We start from the raw sequence: 15288 nt of genomic DNA on the forward strand, positions 1-15288 counted from the left end.
TTATAAGAAAAAACTTTAAAGAATGAAATAGTGATTGACATTAACAAAACAATTGACACTACCTGAGAAATCATTGATAGATATTCTTTTGTACATATTTCTTCTTTGATCAAAATTTAATGTGCAGTGCTCTAGGACATGTATATTTAAATGCATGTACGTGTGTATGTATTCATGCAGGCTCCCTCATAGTAGACATCCTAGTCATTCAGAAGATCATTCTTTCAATATTTCTGCAAGACAGGGAAGTAGTCTTTTCCTAATTTTGAGGGGTGGAACTGGGGCATAAAGCACTTATTCACACCAAGGGAGTGGTCCATTCCCAACTACATGATGCCCACCCATGACCATCTATACACGCCAAACCCAGAAGTATACCAGCAAAGCCACTCCATGGTCATCCCTATTGACAGCACCCAAGTGCACCAAAGCCTGAGGCATCAACAGTGGCCATGGTGGAACATCCTGGAGCTGCCTCATTGGCATGTTCCTGGGTTTAGAGCATGCATGAGGTTGCAAATGCATGGGATCTATTCTAAAATGGCCCAGCTGGGATGCACTATAACAGGGTTGGGCAAAATTTGGCCCACAAGCTGGATCCAGGTCACCAACTAATTGGATCCAGCCTGCAGGCAGGTGCCCACTACTTGGTTGGAACTGGCCCACAGCTGCCCCCATGGTGCTCTGCATGGGGCTGAGCCCTTCCCACTCCTGCCCAGGACAGCCCATGCTGTGCTCCTGGCCATGCCTGCCAGCTCTGGCCAACACACACATCTTCCCAGGGGACGCGTCTACATTAGACACTTAACTGCACATTAGTATAATTAACTGTGAAGGAAGCATTTGCATCTAGAGATGCACATGCTTACTATGCAGTAAGCCTTCCTAATCCCAAGTAAATTTGCTACCTGCAAATGCAAGTAGGAAATGTACTTGATATTCGTAATGGTGTAGAAACACTCATATAGATGCCTGACTGGAAGCACAATCTGCTCCCTGTTAGCCAGGGGATAGGAGATAGCTCCCTGCCCTCAGGAGCTGCCTGGTGCTGAGGCAGGTTCTACCACAGGAGCTCAGGTGGGAACTATGTCCCCTTGCCCCAGCAACAGGGAGCTCCAAGAAATCATGATCAGAGAGTGAAGGGCTGGGAGACCCTTATCTCCCAGCGCTGGCTCTGTGACTGTGGGGCCAGTGCTGGGAGATAAGGGTCTCCCAGCACCAGCCCTATGGTCACGGAGCTGGTGCTGAGAGCATCCTGTTGGCAGGGATAGGGAAGCCTGTTCCCCACCCAGCTCCATGAGCACAGAGCTGGGGAGGGAACAGGCTGGGGAGTTTGTTCCCCACTCAGCTCCACACTCATGGAGCTGGGCAAGGAACAAGCTTTCCAGCCTTTTCCCTCATCCCCCCATCCCCGCCCCTGCCATCCTTCCCGCAGCTCTGCACTCATGGAGCTGGGCTAGGAACAAGCCCCTAAACCTATTCCCTCCCAAGCTCCATACTCACAGAGCTGAGCAGGTAACAAGCTGCCCGGCCTCTGATCAGGTAATTGAGGCATGAGGTTTGCAATGAGCTGCAGGTTTGGAGTAGGTCCCAGCCCCCTGCCCCAATCTGCCTGTGTTCATCTAGTTCATTGCTAGCTACCCCATCAGTGGACTGGGGAAGGGGATTGGGACCTACCACCCCCCCCCCCCCCCGTAGCTCTCTCCAAATCTCCTGCTCTTGATCAGGAAGCCAGGGCCAGGAACATTGTCCCCCCCCCAGCATCAGGCAGCCCCCTGGGGCCAGGAGACAGCTGTCTTGTGGCCTGGTGCTCCCTGCCAGACCCTGGACTAGCACCCAGTGGGGAGCCTCAAACTCCCCCCGGTGGTGGCAGGGGCTCATTGCAGGGCTGCAGGAAACTTGGTGCGAAGAGGTGTAAATCTTCTCCCTAATCCCCATGTGTAGACACCTTCCCAAAAGTGCTTACTCCAGAGTAGTTTACACCAAAGTAAACTTAGGCGAGATCAAATGCATGTGTAGACTTGTCCAAAGGAGCTGATCCCAGCTGCAGCTGCCTGGGTCCTACTTAGTTCCCCCAACCTCCAGCAGCTCTTCCTCTTCCTGCCCATGCTGTGCCACTCCAGGAAGAGAATCAGGGGACAGTAAAACAGCTTCTGCTAAGCATGTGGGGCTCCAGCTCCAGCTCCCCAGTGACCTTACACCCATTCAGCCACCCACAGGTAGCTATTCATCATGCCAGGTGGGCGGAGTGTGTGGAAAGTGGGTGGGAGCTGGAGCTGGAGCTGGAGCTGGAGCTGCACTGGCCCAGCTCTAGCTTCCCCCCAACCTGAAGCAGTGTGGCAGGGGCAGGAGAAGGAGGAGCCACTGGAGGTGGGAGGGGCTGAGCAACACCTGAACAGCTGCAGCCATACCAAGAGCAACTCCACTGAGAAGCTTTGCACACTGGCTGGGGCGAGGACCAGCAGACATGGGCAGGAGCTTGGCACAGGCTTCCCCAGGTGCACTGCAGGGGAAGCTACAGGCTGGATGGTGGAGCATGGATCACACCTGCTTGTGCACCACCTGAGTGAGCTCTGCTGAACATGCCCCCAGCCCATCTCCTTTCCTCCCTCCCCTCTGGTCAGCTCCTGGGACCTAACCCACTGATGCCCTCCCATCCCCCACCACACACATGCCCACCCCACACTCCCTTATGCACAAGCCCACACATCCACCCCATGCCCCTCAACCCCTCCCCAACACAATATACTAGAGTAAGACTATTTTGAGCTATTGTGTAGTCACCTCAATAGATACTACTCAACAAACATAAATCAGAACAAAAATTATCTTTTGGAATAAAATTAAAATGTTATAGTAGATGTTTGATTTTTAGTGTATGATTTGTTTTTAATCTATGATTTGTTAAAATTACATCTTTTAAATGATTTTATGTGTGTGGCCCTCCACACCCCACTAAAACTTGTTAAGTGGCCCTCCAGCAGAAATAATTGCCCAGCGCTGCACTACATTGTAGACCAGAGGTGAGCAAAATATGGCCCACTGGACAGATCTTGCCTGCCAACTGACTGGATCCAGCCCGCAGGTGCCCGCATGGTGCTCCATGCGAGGCTGAGTCCTACCAGCTCCTGCCGGGGCAGTCCGGGAAACACTCCTGCTGGCGCCTGCTGGCCCAGGCCCCAGGCAGCGCTCAGCTTCTGGCAGGGCTGTTCCCATGTGGCTGCAGCTGGCTGAATGCTGCTTTTCTCCCCTCACCTCCAGCGGAAGCTGCCTAGCTGTCTACCTGGAGTGGCAGGAGCAGGAGCAGGAGGAAGAGCTGCTACTGGAGGTGAGGGGAGCAGAGCAGCACCTAAGCGACTGCAACCTCACTGGGAACAGCCCTGCCAGAACCCAGCACACCTGCTGGCCCCAGCCGGTATGCAGAAGCATGTCACAGGCTGCTCCAGTTGGGGCTCAGCCCCAGGCAGAGCACCACAGGGGCAGCCACAAACTGGGCATACTCTACTGCACGCACCCCCTGCCTCCCAGGCAGCCCCTCCACACACACATGCATGTACATGCCCCCTCCACAACCTCCATGCACCCCCCCACCCACCACTTCCCCACCATAGGACAGGGCATGCGGGGAACAGATCATGCTTGTCCCACTCCTGAACACTGCTCCCCACCCATCAAAAGTCCCATAGGGAGTTTTGGTTAGTTTTTGCACAGCAGGGTGACCCAGCCCACATCAGCTCATCAAAACTCCCTATGTGTCCCTCAGGCTCAAATAACTGCCCACCCCTGGTAGAGACATACCCAAAGGTATTAAGTGATTTGCCCAAGATGAGGTAGGAAGTTGGTGGTAGAGCCAAGAACGAAGCCCAGATCTTCCGAGACCCAGTTTAGTATGAACCTTCTACTCTAGTTTTTGCATTAATACAATCTGTTATTACAGAAAAATAGTATCATTTAGATTTAAAGAGCAGACCAAATTATAGGCTGTACTGATATCAGTGGGGAGTTCTGCCTCCATTTCAGTAGCATGTTATAACCACTTTTTTTTTTTCAAGAGACAGAAAATTCTCTGTTATGTGTGCATAAGAGAAAACCCTGGTTATAGAATGGTAACTCCACATTCCTGCCGTCGCGAAGAGGTTTATGCAGTTGTTTATATTTCATATACTGATAAAATCCAAGAAGGATAAAAATCAGAATGAAAGTATTTCATGTTCTTCCAAAATGCTTTCATTCCCTTGTCCATCTGCTTTTAGATGATTTAATTATTATGCAGCAAAACTTGTAGGAATTTTTCTGTGTTTATTTTTTCATTGAATGAGTTTGTTTTTTCCTTCTGTTTTACTGTCTGTTGTTCTGGCGGCCCAAACAAAATAGTAGCAATTTAAAAGCCAGCTATGGCCCAAGGAGATTAAAATTAGAGTAATTAGAGTGATCTTCTCTCCTCATCCCCTTGAAGGGACTTTGCTGGGACAGGATTGTGCTCTGGCAGTTCTTGGATGGTAGAGCAGCTTCTCCAGATTGTCATGTGCCAAATCTGAGCAAACTTGGGACTATTTTTTTCTCATTCTAGGTGACAAACTGGCACCTGGCCAACCCCAGAACAAGGGGAGCTGAAAGATGGCAGAAACCTATCTATGCCTCATCCTCTTCCTCAGGTACATTTGAGGATCTGGACCATTAAGATACAAGTTTTGTACACTTTTTCTGACATATATTTTACTGAAGTGCACTATTTACCAGCTGAGACATACTGAGGCTAAAGAGAACTGAAGGTATTTGGGATTTGTATCAGGGACTCACGTAGGGAGAAAGAGTGTCCTTCTATAAGAACCTTATTCCAGATGAAAACGAGAATTTACTGTGAAGTTTTAGGTAGCCTCAGGAACATTCAGGACAGGAAGCCACATAGGGCACTCACAGAGGTGTGTATAATGTACAGCAAGGCTGTCGAAGATATAGCCTGCATCTAGATGCAGCCCACAGACCTCTTAGAGGAACCAGGGATTCAGGGGAAGGGCTAATGTTAACCCTAGACTAATGCCTGCCCTGCCGCCTCCACTGCTCATCCTACCACCACTCCCAGGTCCAGATCCAGCCTATGAGGTTCCAGGGGGACCCACATGAATTTGGCACCCCGGTCAAACTTTTGGGTCTTACACAAGCCACCATTTTTCACTTCCATTCCATTGAACTGTGAATTACTATTTGGCTTCACTTTGGTGATAAACTGATATGCAGTAATAGATGTGAAGTCTGTTTGTGAAATGCCAGTTCCAAAAACTGAGATCCTCTCTGGATTCCCAGAAATCTCTCTCTCTTTCTGTTGATTCAGACTGATTTTCTCCTGAGAATACTAGGTCATGCCAATCAGGATGGATACACACTCATCATACAAATTAGAGATGGAAAAGACCTACTAGTTCACAGACCCTCTTGCAGTAGGCATTTATTAGGACCTGAACTAAAAATTCCAGTTGAGTTCATGCAGTTTTTAGAACCATTTTCCAGTAGTAATATTTCACCCTAATTCCTGTTTTGGCTATCTTACAAATGTCCAGATCCACTCAATATCCCATGTGTCAGCTTTTTAACTACTATACAACTATTGCACATTAACAATAATTATCAGAGCATCTAAACAAATGAGTTTCTTCATAGATATCTCTTCTCCAAAGGGGAGGTACAATCAGAAAGCTTTATTTTAGTTAGGAAAAGAAAAACCCTATGAAGACCACACTTATCTTCAGTATTAAGTAGGGCATATTAATCTAATCTCACCCAGGACAACAGGAGTTCTACCAATGATTTTCAAATGAGCTCAGCCACTGACTTCAGTAAGTGCAAAGTTAAACCAATGCTAAGCTCTTTTGAATATCCCAGACAAAGAAAGCTGGGGAGGAGGAAGCCAAGATCATCTGTAAAAGACAGGAATAAGAGAAATTTGAACCAAAAGTAATTTGTTTTTTAAATCAAATATTTTCACCAATGTAATTAGATTAAAAACAAAACAATGCCCCTAGGCACTGGTTATATTCCAGCATTTAAAAAAAGAAACTCAATTTAGTGTTCTTTTAAAAATATGCTTATTTTTATAAAATAGTAAGTCCTGTGTTAAAAATCTATCTACCATAGAGTTTCCTGGAGAATCTTTGAAACATTCTTAAATCAGCTCTTTTAAGACAATAGCAATACAGTTTCATGCATACAGAATCAAAGATGATTATTTTGATTCATTCAGTCCGTGCTGTGCAGATAAGGATCTGTGTCTTCTCCCAGTTTAAGAGATAAGAGAGAATAAAGTAGATCAGAATTTTTGTAACTTATTAAAAGCACGAGTTACTGCAAGGTGAGCATCGTGCACAGACAACATTTATTTAGAATTCTATACAGATGCCTGATCATACACTCTTGATGCTTTTTATCAGGACACGCTCATAATGTCCTGAGCCATTAGGCTAAAAAGGAACAAGCAACTTTAAAATTTAAATAATTCACTTTCTTAATTAAAGGTTGTCTCCCCGTGCAATTTAATTACATCGTAACTCCTTCCTGCTCATCCACTTGTGTCTTCTATTCAAATAGAAGTAGTCTGGAAGATACAGAGAACATCAGAATATCCAGGAGAATTGAGCAGTCAAAAGGTTAAAATCATTAAACATAGAACACTCAACTTTGTCCCTACTTTACTCCTGCCCAAATTGTGGCTGTCACAAAATCACATTATGATCCCAGTGGGACAACAGATCGGAGACTGACTCCTGCCACAGCACAAGCAAACATGTCAATTTAGAAATGCTAAAGGTATCCTAAAGAGATAGGGTAATTAAGATTTTGTTCTCTTCTATAATATGTCATCAATTCAGTGTTAAATTTGCCATAAAATGAGAGCATCCTTGAGCTAAAAATCAATGTATAACTAAATTCCTAAATTTGGAGAAAAGTAGCAAGCAGGGAAAAATAATTAATTAAATGCCTTATTACAACCAAATTCTTTCCTTGCGTCCTTCATGTTGGCCTGCTCCAATGTACTTGGTTTCAAAATTAGCAATTAAAATATAAAAGTGAGAGTGTGAAATATTTTCACTGTCTCTTACCAGGCCTTTTCTGAATTTATGCCAGAAGAGCCATTAGCAGTGATTGAAGGTAAGACAGTTACGATGAAATCCCCTAGAGAACAAGAAGAGAGACACCTTTTTGCCCTGGATCCATCAACTATAATGAATGATAGGCACAGTGCGTGACAGGGACTGAAATAGAAGACCGTGACAAAGACAGGCTCAGGAGTACTTCAGAATAATTCATTCAGTTGCATTTGGCAGAAGCAGGTCATATTATATTTCATGTAGATAATGCTGTCAGTGGAAAATAAAATACAAAGCACTATTTATTTTGCAAGCAATAGTGAGTTAATGAAATGTTTAGGTAAAATTCTCCATTCTGTTTTTCTATTGTCTGTAAGCCCAAGAGGCAATGTGAGACAGCTCCACTAGGTTCTGCAAGGTGAAAGACCTACTCATTAATTTATTGATTACAATTATTTTCCCCATCTCTGATGCTGTCGTCAGTGGAATACAGGCTTTATTCAGTGACGTGCATTCAGCAGATTTGCCAGAGTTCCTGTTAAAAGAACAGTTGGAAAATCCTATTAGTTTCTTGAGAAAAGATTAGATGCAAGACAAAGACAAGGGGCCAGAACCTAAAAAGAGTATTTAGGCATTGACAGCACCTATACACATGCAACATCTACTGTCACGTGTATTCAAATGAGCTTTAGTTAAAGGGCCCCTACCACCATTTTGAAACATGGGATGCTGAATACATGTGATGCTGCTGGTGCTTTAATTAGAGCAGATCTTGAAGCCACTCTAATTAAAGCAACCCCCTCTACCTCAGAGTTCATGCAGACACATGAAGTTCTGCTTCTGTACATGCCTAGAAGCATGTCAGGCTTGACAGGGCCAAGCAACTTGGTATCTCTTTCATGCCTAAGCCTGAATGGAATCCAGAAACCTTCCCCTGTCTCCTCTAAGGGTTTAGATCAAGTAGGCAATGTCTGAAAATGTATACAACAATCCTACTGGAGTGAACTTCACAAAAAATGCATTGGCAGCTGCTATCTGCTGTCATGGTGATGGTAGAGTCCACCTTTTATTCCATAGCTCAGTAGTTAGTGCACTTCTCCCAAGGCACAAAATGATTTAAGACACTTAGCATCTGATGAAGTGAGCTGTGGCTCACAAAAGGTAATGCATCTCTGATTCAGTTCGCCAGTTATTCTATAAGGTGCGCTTCTACTTTGTCTCTGCCTAACTTCAAACTGTCATGGCTAATTACCTCTCTCTCCTTTTAGTGTTTCTTTACTGCCAAATTTGAAACGGGTCCCTACTCAGCATGTTGACTAAAGGTGGCTCCTTGCTCTGCGTGCTGGCTGTTGTGCATCCTTTACTGTGGCATCTAACTCTCTCCATACATTGTAAAAGCATGCAAAGGCACTTCACTTGGGATTCTGATTTTCACTATGGAAGCTAAGCACCTATGCCCTTTTCTGTATCCCACCTCAAGTGTCTACCAGAAAGCGGAACACAGATATGTGCAATTCCTTTCTTCAGCACAGTACCATGTTATTTGGGGTAATTTGCAATCTCTTTGCCTTGTTCTGAGCAATGGGGTTCAGTCAGGGCATAAATGATCATGAATTATAATAGCTATTCTGTTAATATGGTTAGTGTGTTCAGACTCTATTTATAAGCTTAAGGTGCTAAATCTGAAAGAATAGAATTTTCTGAATATAAAATTGAGCAAATTTTGACTTCACAAAAGCATTTTGAAAAGAGTACATGCATGATATATGGTATGCAAAGATCACAACAAGTGAATAAATAGCCACCTAGAAAATGATTCTCAAATTATTTGATGTTGCTATTTCAAACAAGCAACCAAAGCATGTCAGTAGATTCTACTGAATACAACAGGACTCTTCAGTGTTGAATGTATACATTAGTGATTATATGCACCCTTTCTACAACAAACGTGTTCATGACAGACTCCCAGTAAATGTACACACCTTGTCAAATCATAGAGCACAACTTCCGGCTTTGTAAGTCAGTGAACACTAATTGCAACATCCATAGTCAGATCTAGGATTTTGAACAGGGGAAAGTAGGTGGTATTGTGCATCATCACATATAATACAACACATATTTTTCTCCAATTAAAGAGAAACTAGAAGGTTTACTAATACACTAAGGGCCCAGAGCTGTATTGTTCAGTTTTTGACCAAAGCAAAAACAAATATAACTTTATTGGAATGTGTACTAGTTTGCTAGCTTATATATCAAGTTTAAAAAATATAGGACACTAGGCAACAATAATCTAAAGTTATTATTGTATAACTGTACAATAGTTCTGTAATCTAAAGGCCAAAGAGCTTCAAGGTTATGAGCCTGAATGGGCATACAAGTTGTAGTGATCACTGGATTCAATGAATACATTCATATAATGGATGAGAAGAGCCAACAATAATGAACTTATTGTGGGGCAGTACACAACCTATGCAGATCCTTGGTCTATCTCTATCTAACTGGCTATTCCCTAATGGAGGGTCTATCTTTCAATTCCCAAGTCTTCTAAATTAGGGAGTGTCTCTAAATTATAACTTTTAACACTACATCTGCCCCTTTAACAGTAATTACAAAAATTATTGAACATAAAAATTAATTAACAGCCATCTACAAAGGAGAGGTTTACTATGGCAACTGGTACACATGATGGGGATTTAGTCCCCTAAATTGAAATGGTGGGTTTTTAATTGCAGTGATTAAAAACCCGCTGCTTCAATTTAGGGGCTTCTGTCACCATTACAGTGAGGGGCCTGATCCTTTTTTATCTGCAGAGTCTGCCGACCACTCTTGTGGCCCAGGGGCAAGCTGCCAGTAGACCCTGAGCTGGAGGGGGCCTCAGACCTTCCCTCTATGGTGCTGTTGCCCCCTGGGGCCACATGGGAAGGTGGCTAGTGGGTGGGTGCTGCCCCAGCTCACAGACAGCACCCAGCCCGATCCAAGTGCTGCCTGAGCCTGAGCTGGGGCAGCACCTGCCTGCTAGCCTCCCACTCAGGGCAGCCCCAGGGGGTGCCACCACTGCAGAAGGAAGGACTGGGGCCCTCTGCAGCTCAGGGGCCACTCAGCCCACCAGCAGCTCACCCACTAGTTGCAGGAGATACAGGCAGGCTCCATGGGGTGGGGGGTAAAAAAGGATTGGGCCCTTCACTGCTTTTGATTTCAGCCCATCTCCCACAGTGGGGAAGGGCGAAATGTCAAAGGCTGCAACGTTACAAATAGCTATGTCGTAAACTAAACTGTATGCGGATGTGGTTTAGTTTGCAATGTAGCAAACTAATTTGAATTGTAGAAAAAACCCCGCACGTATACAGCATGATGCAATTTAACTGTAAAAATGGCCAATTTTCATCACGCATACAACGTTACCTCTCAGCTCCCTGTTCTTGGGGAACCCTGACACAGGATGCAGCCTGTCTGACTCACAAAGAATTCCCCCCTCCTCCCCTCCTCTACCTAAACAAGAACTGATTAAGATGCAGTGGGAGACGCACCTAAAACCCTCCAGATAAGGGTGACAAGAGTGAAACAACTTCCCTAGGTCCCATTTGCATCCAAGATAGAACCAGATGACAACTCATTTACATGGGAGATGGAGAACTGAAAGCCCGAAGCAGAGACCGCAGTGAATTCTGGGATCAAAGAAGCCGGGGAGCACAGCATGATGGGTAATCTGCTAATTAACCCCCACACCCAGCTCAGCATTTATCAGACCAGTTCTAATCTGGATTTACAAAGGACTCCCCCTCCCTCCCCCCGCCCCCCGCACACCTCTAAGCAGAAGTAAATTTTACTAGGCATCTCAGGCCGTACATCCCCCGGTCCCACTATGGGAGGTCTATTTAAACTTGATTGACTAAAACTCGGTTGCCGGGTTAGGGAATGCTGAGGCAAGAGACGGAGTCAGAGGGGGTATGGACAACATTTGAACAATGGTAAAGGGGTTCATCACAGCGTCCAGCCCGTTGGAGCCCTGACCACAAGTGTTGTCATACTTTTCCAGAGATGACTGGTGGAAGTCCTCTCCACAACAGGTTATGAACACTCCAATAATTGCCTTAAGTCTGTTAAAAGACTATAGTAAGATCTGGAAAAGTCATGCTAAGCTGAGGCTTGTTCACAACAAGTTAAAATCCAAAACCCTGATGATGCAAGCTATCTATTGTTTCTGAAGAAACCATGAAATATCCCATCAGTATCCTAGGAATTTCAAGCTGGTTCCTAAGTGTCTGGTTACTCCCTAACCTTATGTTTTTCCTAATTATCAATCAGTTTCTTGACATGTTCCAAACCGGATAACCCCTTGCCGAGAGAAAAGACAATGATTTACACTATTGAGAATGCTTTGAAGAAGCTGAACTGAGGGTATAAAAGCCTGTAAAAAAGCAGCAAAGTGTGTATGTGCTTCAAGAGGAGAACTCTTTCTCTTGCACCACCCACTGTTCTTCTTGAGAAGCTGAAAGAAACAGATCGTCTCCCTTCAAGGATTGTGCTAAGAACTTTACCTGTCAGCAAACAACCTGACTGCCTTGGACTGGTGAGATCCCACTGTGTGCTCTCTCTCTCTCTCTCTCTCTCCCCCTCTCTCTTTTCTCTAGGCATAAATTTCTGAAACTGAACTGTATTAGTTAAACTTGAGCTAAGTTTCCCCAAATACTTAGTGATGTTGGGGAATCGGGCCCCAAGGTCACGGTGGGCCGAGGGTTCGGATCGGATCAGGCGGGAGTAGCGGCGAAGAGTCTGAGCAGTACGGGACACGTGCGGTTTCAAGAAGTATAGATTTTATTTACTTACGCCACTGATGATACGGTAGCGTAGGCAGAAGAGCTTGCTTGTTCAGTTACAGTATAAAACAAACTATGAGAGGGGTCTGTTGGTCCACGGGGTTCTTGAGCCAAGCCCTTGCTTTCCAGCCCGGAGGCTAGGTGTGGCTGCCCCACTCAATAGTCCCAGGACTGGTCAACAGCTCATAAATGGGATAACAAACAACGAACTGTAACGCAATGAGAGTCCAACATGGACGAGAACCAGTTGAGAACGATGCTGTAGTCAATGCCGGAACAAGGTAGAGAGGCCGTGGTCAGTGGTTGATGCAGGTCGGGTCGGTCAAATCGTGGTCAGTGTCAAAGCCAGAAGGAGGTTCAGTAACGAAGGAATCAGTATGGAGACAAAGAGGAACAAGCGCGAAACCGCAGCCGTGAGGAGACCAGTGGAGCTCTGGTAGCAAACCAGGGCTCTAGGCCTAAAGGCTTTCCTGAGGAGCAGTCCCTGCAATAGCAGCCTCTGCTCTCAGGTCAGGTCTGGTCTCCCCCCTGGGCGGGGGGGCTCACAAGCCTTTTTAAGACAACCCTCCAGCCAATCAGGTTGCTCTTTACATAGAATTTTCTAGTCTCATTATGTCGTGTTCTTGCTTAGTTGAGCATGCGCATTGTAACAACGAGCTTGACTGACAACCCAGGGGTCGCGCAGGGGGCACATGCTGGGCATGTTTGTCAGCCACTGGGGATTTTCCATAAACTTGTCTGCACCTGTTCAAACTTAACCCCGTGTTATCCAGCATATGCTTTAAAATTTGGTTTGGACAAGTGAAACCAGGGTAATACTGTGATTGTTTGTGTTTGTTTTTCCTTTGCATGTCTATTACTACTAGTGCCATTATATATTTCATATACTTAGCAATAAATAACTTTTATAGTCAAACTGGTAGTAACTGAGTATATTATTCCTTCTCTACTTCTCCTTCCCCACTTGCTCTGCAGCAACGCTTCTTTTACCTAAGCTAAAGATCCCTGTGAAGCCCAAAAATACTGTGTGGTCTGCTCATCAAGAGGCTAAAGATTGGGAGGTGCTGAGTTTGAAACACATAAGGGGATCAGCTTTAGATAGTACAGGCTGATTGACCCAGTTTGACTCAGATGTGCCCTAATGAACTGAATGCTGGCCCATGAGGGTGTCAGCTGGACACCCAACCAGATTCAGAGGTATTCTGTTTAACTGTCTGCTTTTGTCTGATTGTAGTTTATTGTTGCTCTGATGAACTGATTCTTGGCATATGAGGGTGTCAGCCTGTCCATGCTGATCAACCCAGCCAGGTCAGGCGTGTCACGTTAATCTGTGCGTGTTTGTGTGTATGACTGATTTGGTGACTGGAGGAACCCAGCCCCATTGAAACTGAATCCTGCAAGATAGCTCCATTGGGGGTGAGGGCTTGCAGAAGGGAGATATACAGCTCTGTATGGAAACACAAGTAACACAAGCAGCACATTGATAGAATTACGAAGACCCTAGAAAAGCGTCCCTAATAAATGAGCACACCCCAAGGTGATGGGCAAATCTGGTAACAACAAGCACCCTATCACTTCACTCTGGAATTAAATTTTACCACTCACTTTCCTAGTCTCCCTTCTCTTCACCTTTTTTAACAAGTCTCTATGAGTCTTTAAGGATGTTTCAATTTCTTCTCAGGCCAATTAAATATCAGATCCAGTTTCTCCTTTGTTTTTCAAGGGAAGCTTTTCCTGCAAGTCTTAATCGACTTTGTACTGAGTCTTTGTACTAGGATCTGACTGACTTGTACTTTGACAGCTGTGCTTCTATAAAATTCATCAGATTACTAAGGCTGATTTCTTTTTTCTCTATGATAGTATTTGCATTTGTGCCCATAAATACATTTCTTCCCACAAAGACATTGTTGCTTCTTGTGTTCTGGAACAATTGGTTTCTTCCTAAGAAGATTGTCCAGATTTGGGTTTTGACAACCAAGAGGATCATTATAAGGCGTGAATGTTTGGTCTTGGTACTGCAAGCATACATTTAACTAGACTTAGTTTTTCACAGGCCTCCAGCCTCCAAATTGGTGTCACCTCCTTAGGTATCACAGTGAATGGGAGTTTATCTATACTTTACCATATCTACTCGAGTCTAAGTTGACCCTGGATTTAAGATGACACCCCTGCCCCCAATAATTAGATTCTATATATGGGGAAATTTATTAATTTGTTATAATTTTCCAGGTACAGAATCTAATTGTCAGACAGGTATCTTAAATACAACGGGAAAGCAGTGGGTAGGGGAGTCAAATGGCTAAGAGGGCCAAGTGGTCTTTTTGCCCTCTGCCCCTCAACTTCTTCCTCTTGCAGACTTCTTGCACCCTTGCCACCAGTTATAAATAGCCAGGGGTTCCTCCCCCATGATGTGCAAGAAGACTGAGGATCTGATTTTGTCATTTTTCTCTTCTGCCCCTGTGGCTGCTAGGTACCACTCAGACTTTGTCTGAATACCCTCCAGGTCTCTGCTGTATTGCCTGATATCAGAAGGGCAGGTGGAGGTTGCAAAATATCCATGACTAATTGTCCTATTAACTAACTGCTCAGGCAAATCATTTACAAAGGCCCTTGTCCTTTCATGAGGCTGCATTGCTCCACTTATTCTTCTGTAGACCCATGGTCTCTGATTAACTAGCTACGCCCTAATTGATGCACCATCTCCCAACTCCCAACTTTTATAAATTAGAGAATGGCTTCAAATTGTAACTTTTATCATTACACAGATTCCACCATTTTGAAGCAGTCTTGCCATATAAACAGTCCTAGGTCCAGGAACCTGAGCCTCCTTGCCCAGCTGGTTCTCCCAAGAAGCAGGCAACCCAGGGAGCCAATTGTCCCAGGAGTCTGTGTTTCCTGGACTGAAGACATTCTACATGCCCCAAAGTATCAGACCCTGGAAGCCAAGTTACTGCTGAGTGAAAGTGACATGACTCTTGACCTTCAAGCTGCCCATAACTGCCATTCAGTGGTGGGCAGCAATTAAATTAACACACATTATGTCACTTTCACTAAGAAGTTTCTGGGAGCCAGAATAAAATATTATGTTTTAGAAATGCCATGTGTCAGCATTGCCAAAAGTCATTTTTCAGAATTTCTGTTCTGACATTTCAAAATTTCTGGCAAAATGCTCACAACCTCCTGAGGTTTGGCCAGTTCTAGTTTCTAGCCCATATGGCTATGGAAGAAACCTTGAAAATACAAATAATAAAGGCTACAGCACTGTAGGGCAAATAAAAATACCCCAAAATACTGTTAAAAATATTAAAGTTAGAGGTGACTTTTTCAGGCTAGACTCATTTTAGATAGTTTGTGATTGATGACAATAGAAGTAGCAGAATAGGAAAGAG

General features: G+C 44.7%; 1 protein-coding gene and 1 long non-coding RNA gene across 2 annotated transcripts in view; one reads left to right on the forward strand and one right to left on the reverse strand.

Moving 5' to 3' along the window:
• LOC149874710 (uncharacterized) overlaps positions 1-15288 on the reverse strand; it is a 140393-nt gene that overhangs the window by 29182 nt on the left and 95923 nt on the right. The gene's annotated exons all lie outside the window — the stretch shown is intronic.
• The window catches only part of LOC149874711 (sulfotransferase 1C1-like), a 73414-nt gene continuing 69759 nt past the window's right edge, over positions 11634-15288 (forward strand). The window contains exon 1 of the mRNA XM_090021252.1: positions 11634-11652. The gene's annotated coding sequence lies outside the window, so the exon portion shown is untranslated. The remainder of the gene's footprint in view (positions 11653-15288) is intronic.

This window comes from Crocodylus siamensis, chromosome 1, assembly GCF_052110815.1.
Source record: "Crocodylus siamensis isolate JL-2025a chromosome 1, ASM5211081v1, whole genome shotgun sequence".
NCBI lineage: Eukaryota > Metazoa > Chordata > Crocodylia > Crocodylidae > Crocodylus > Crocodylus siamensis.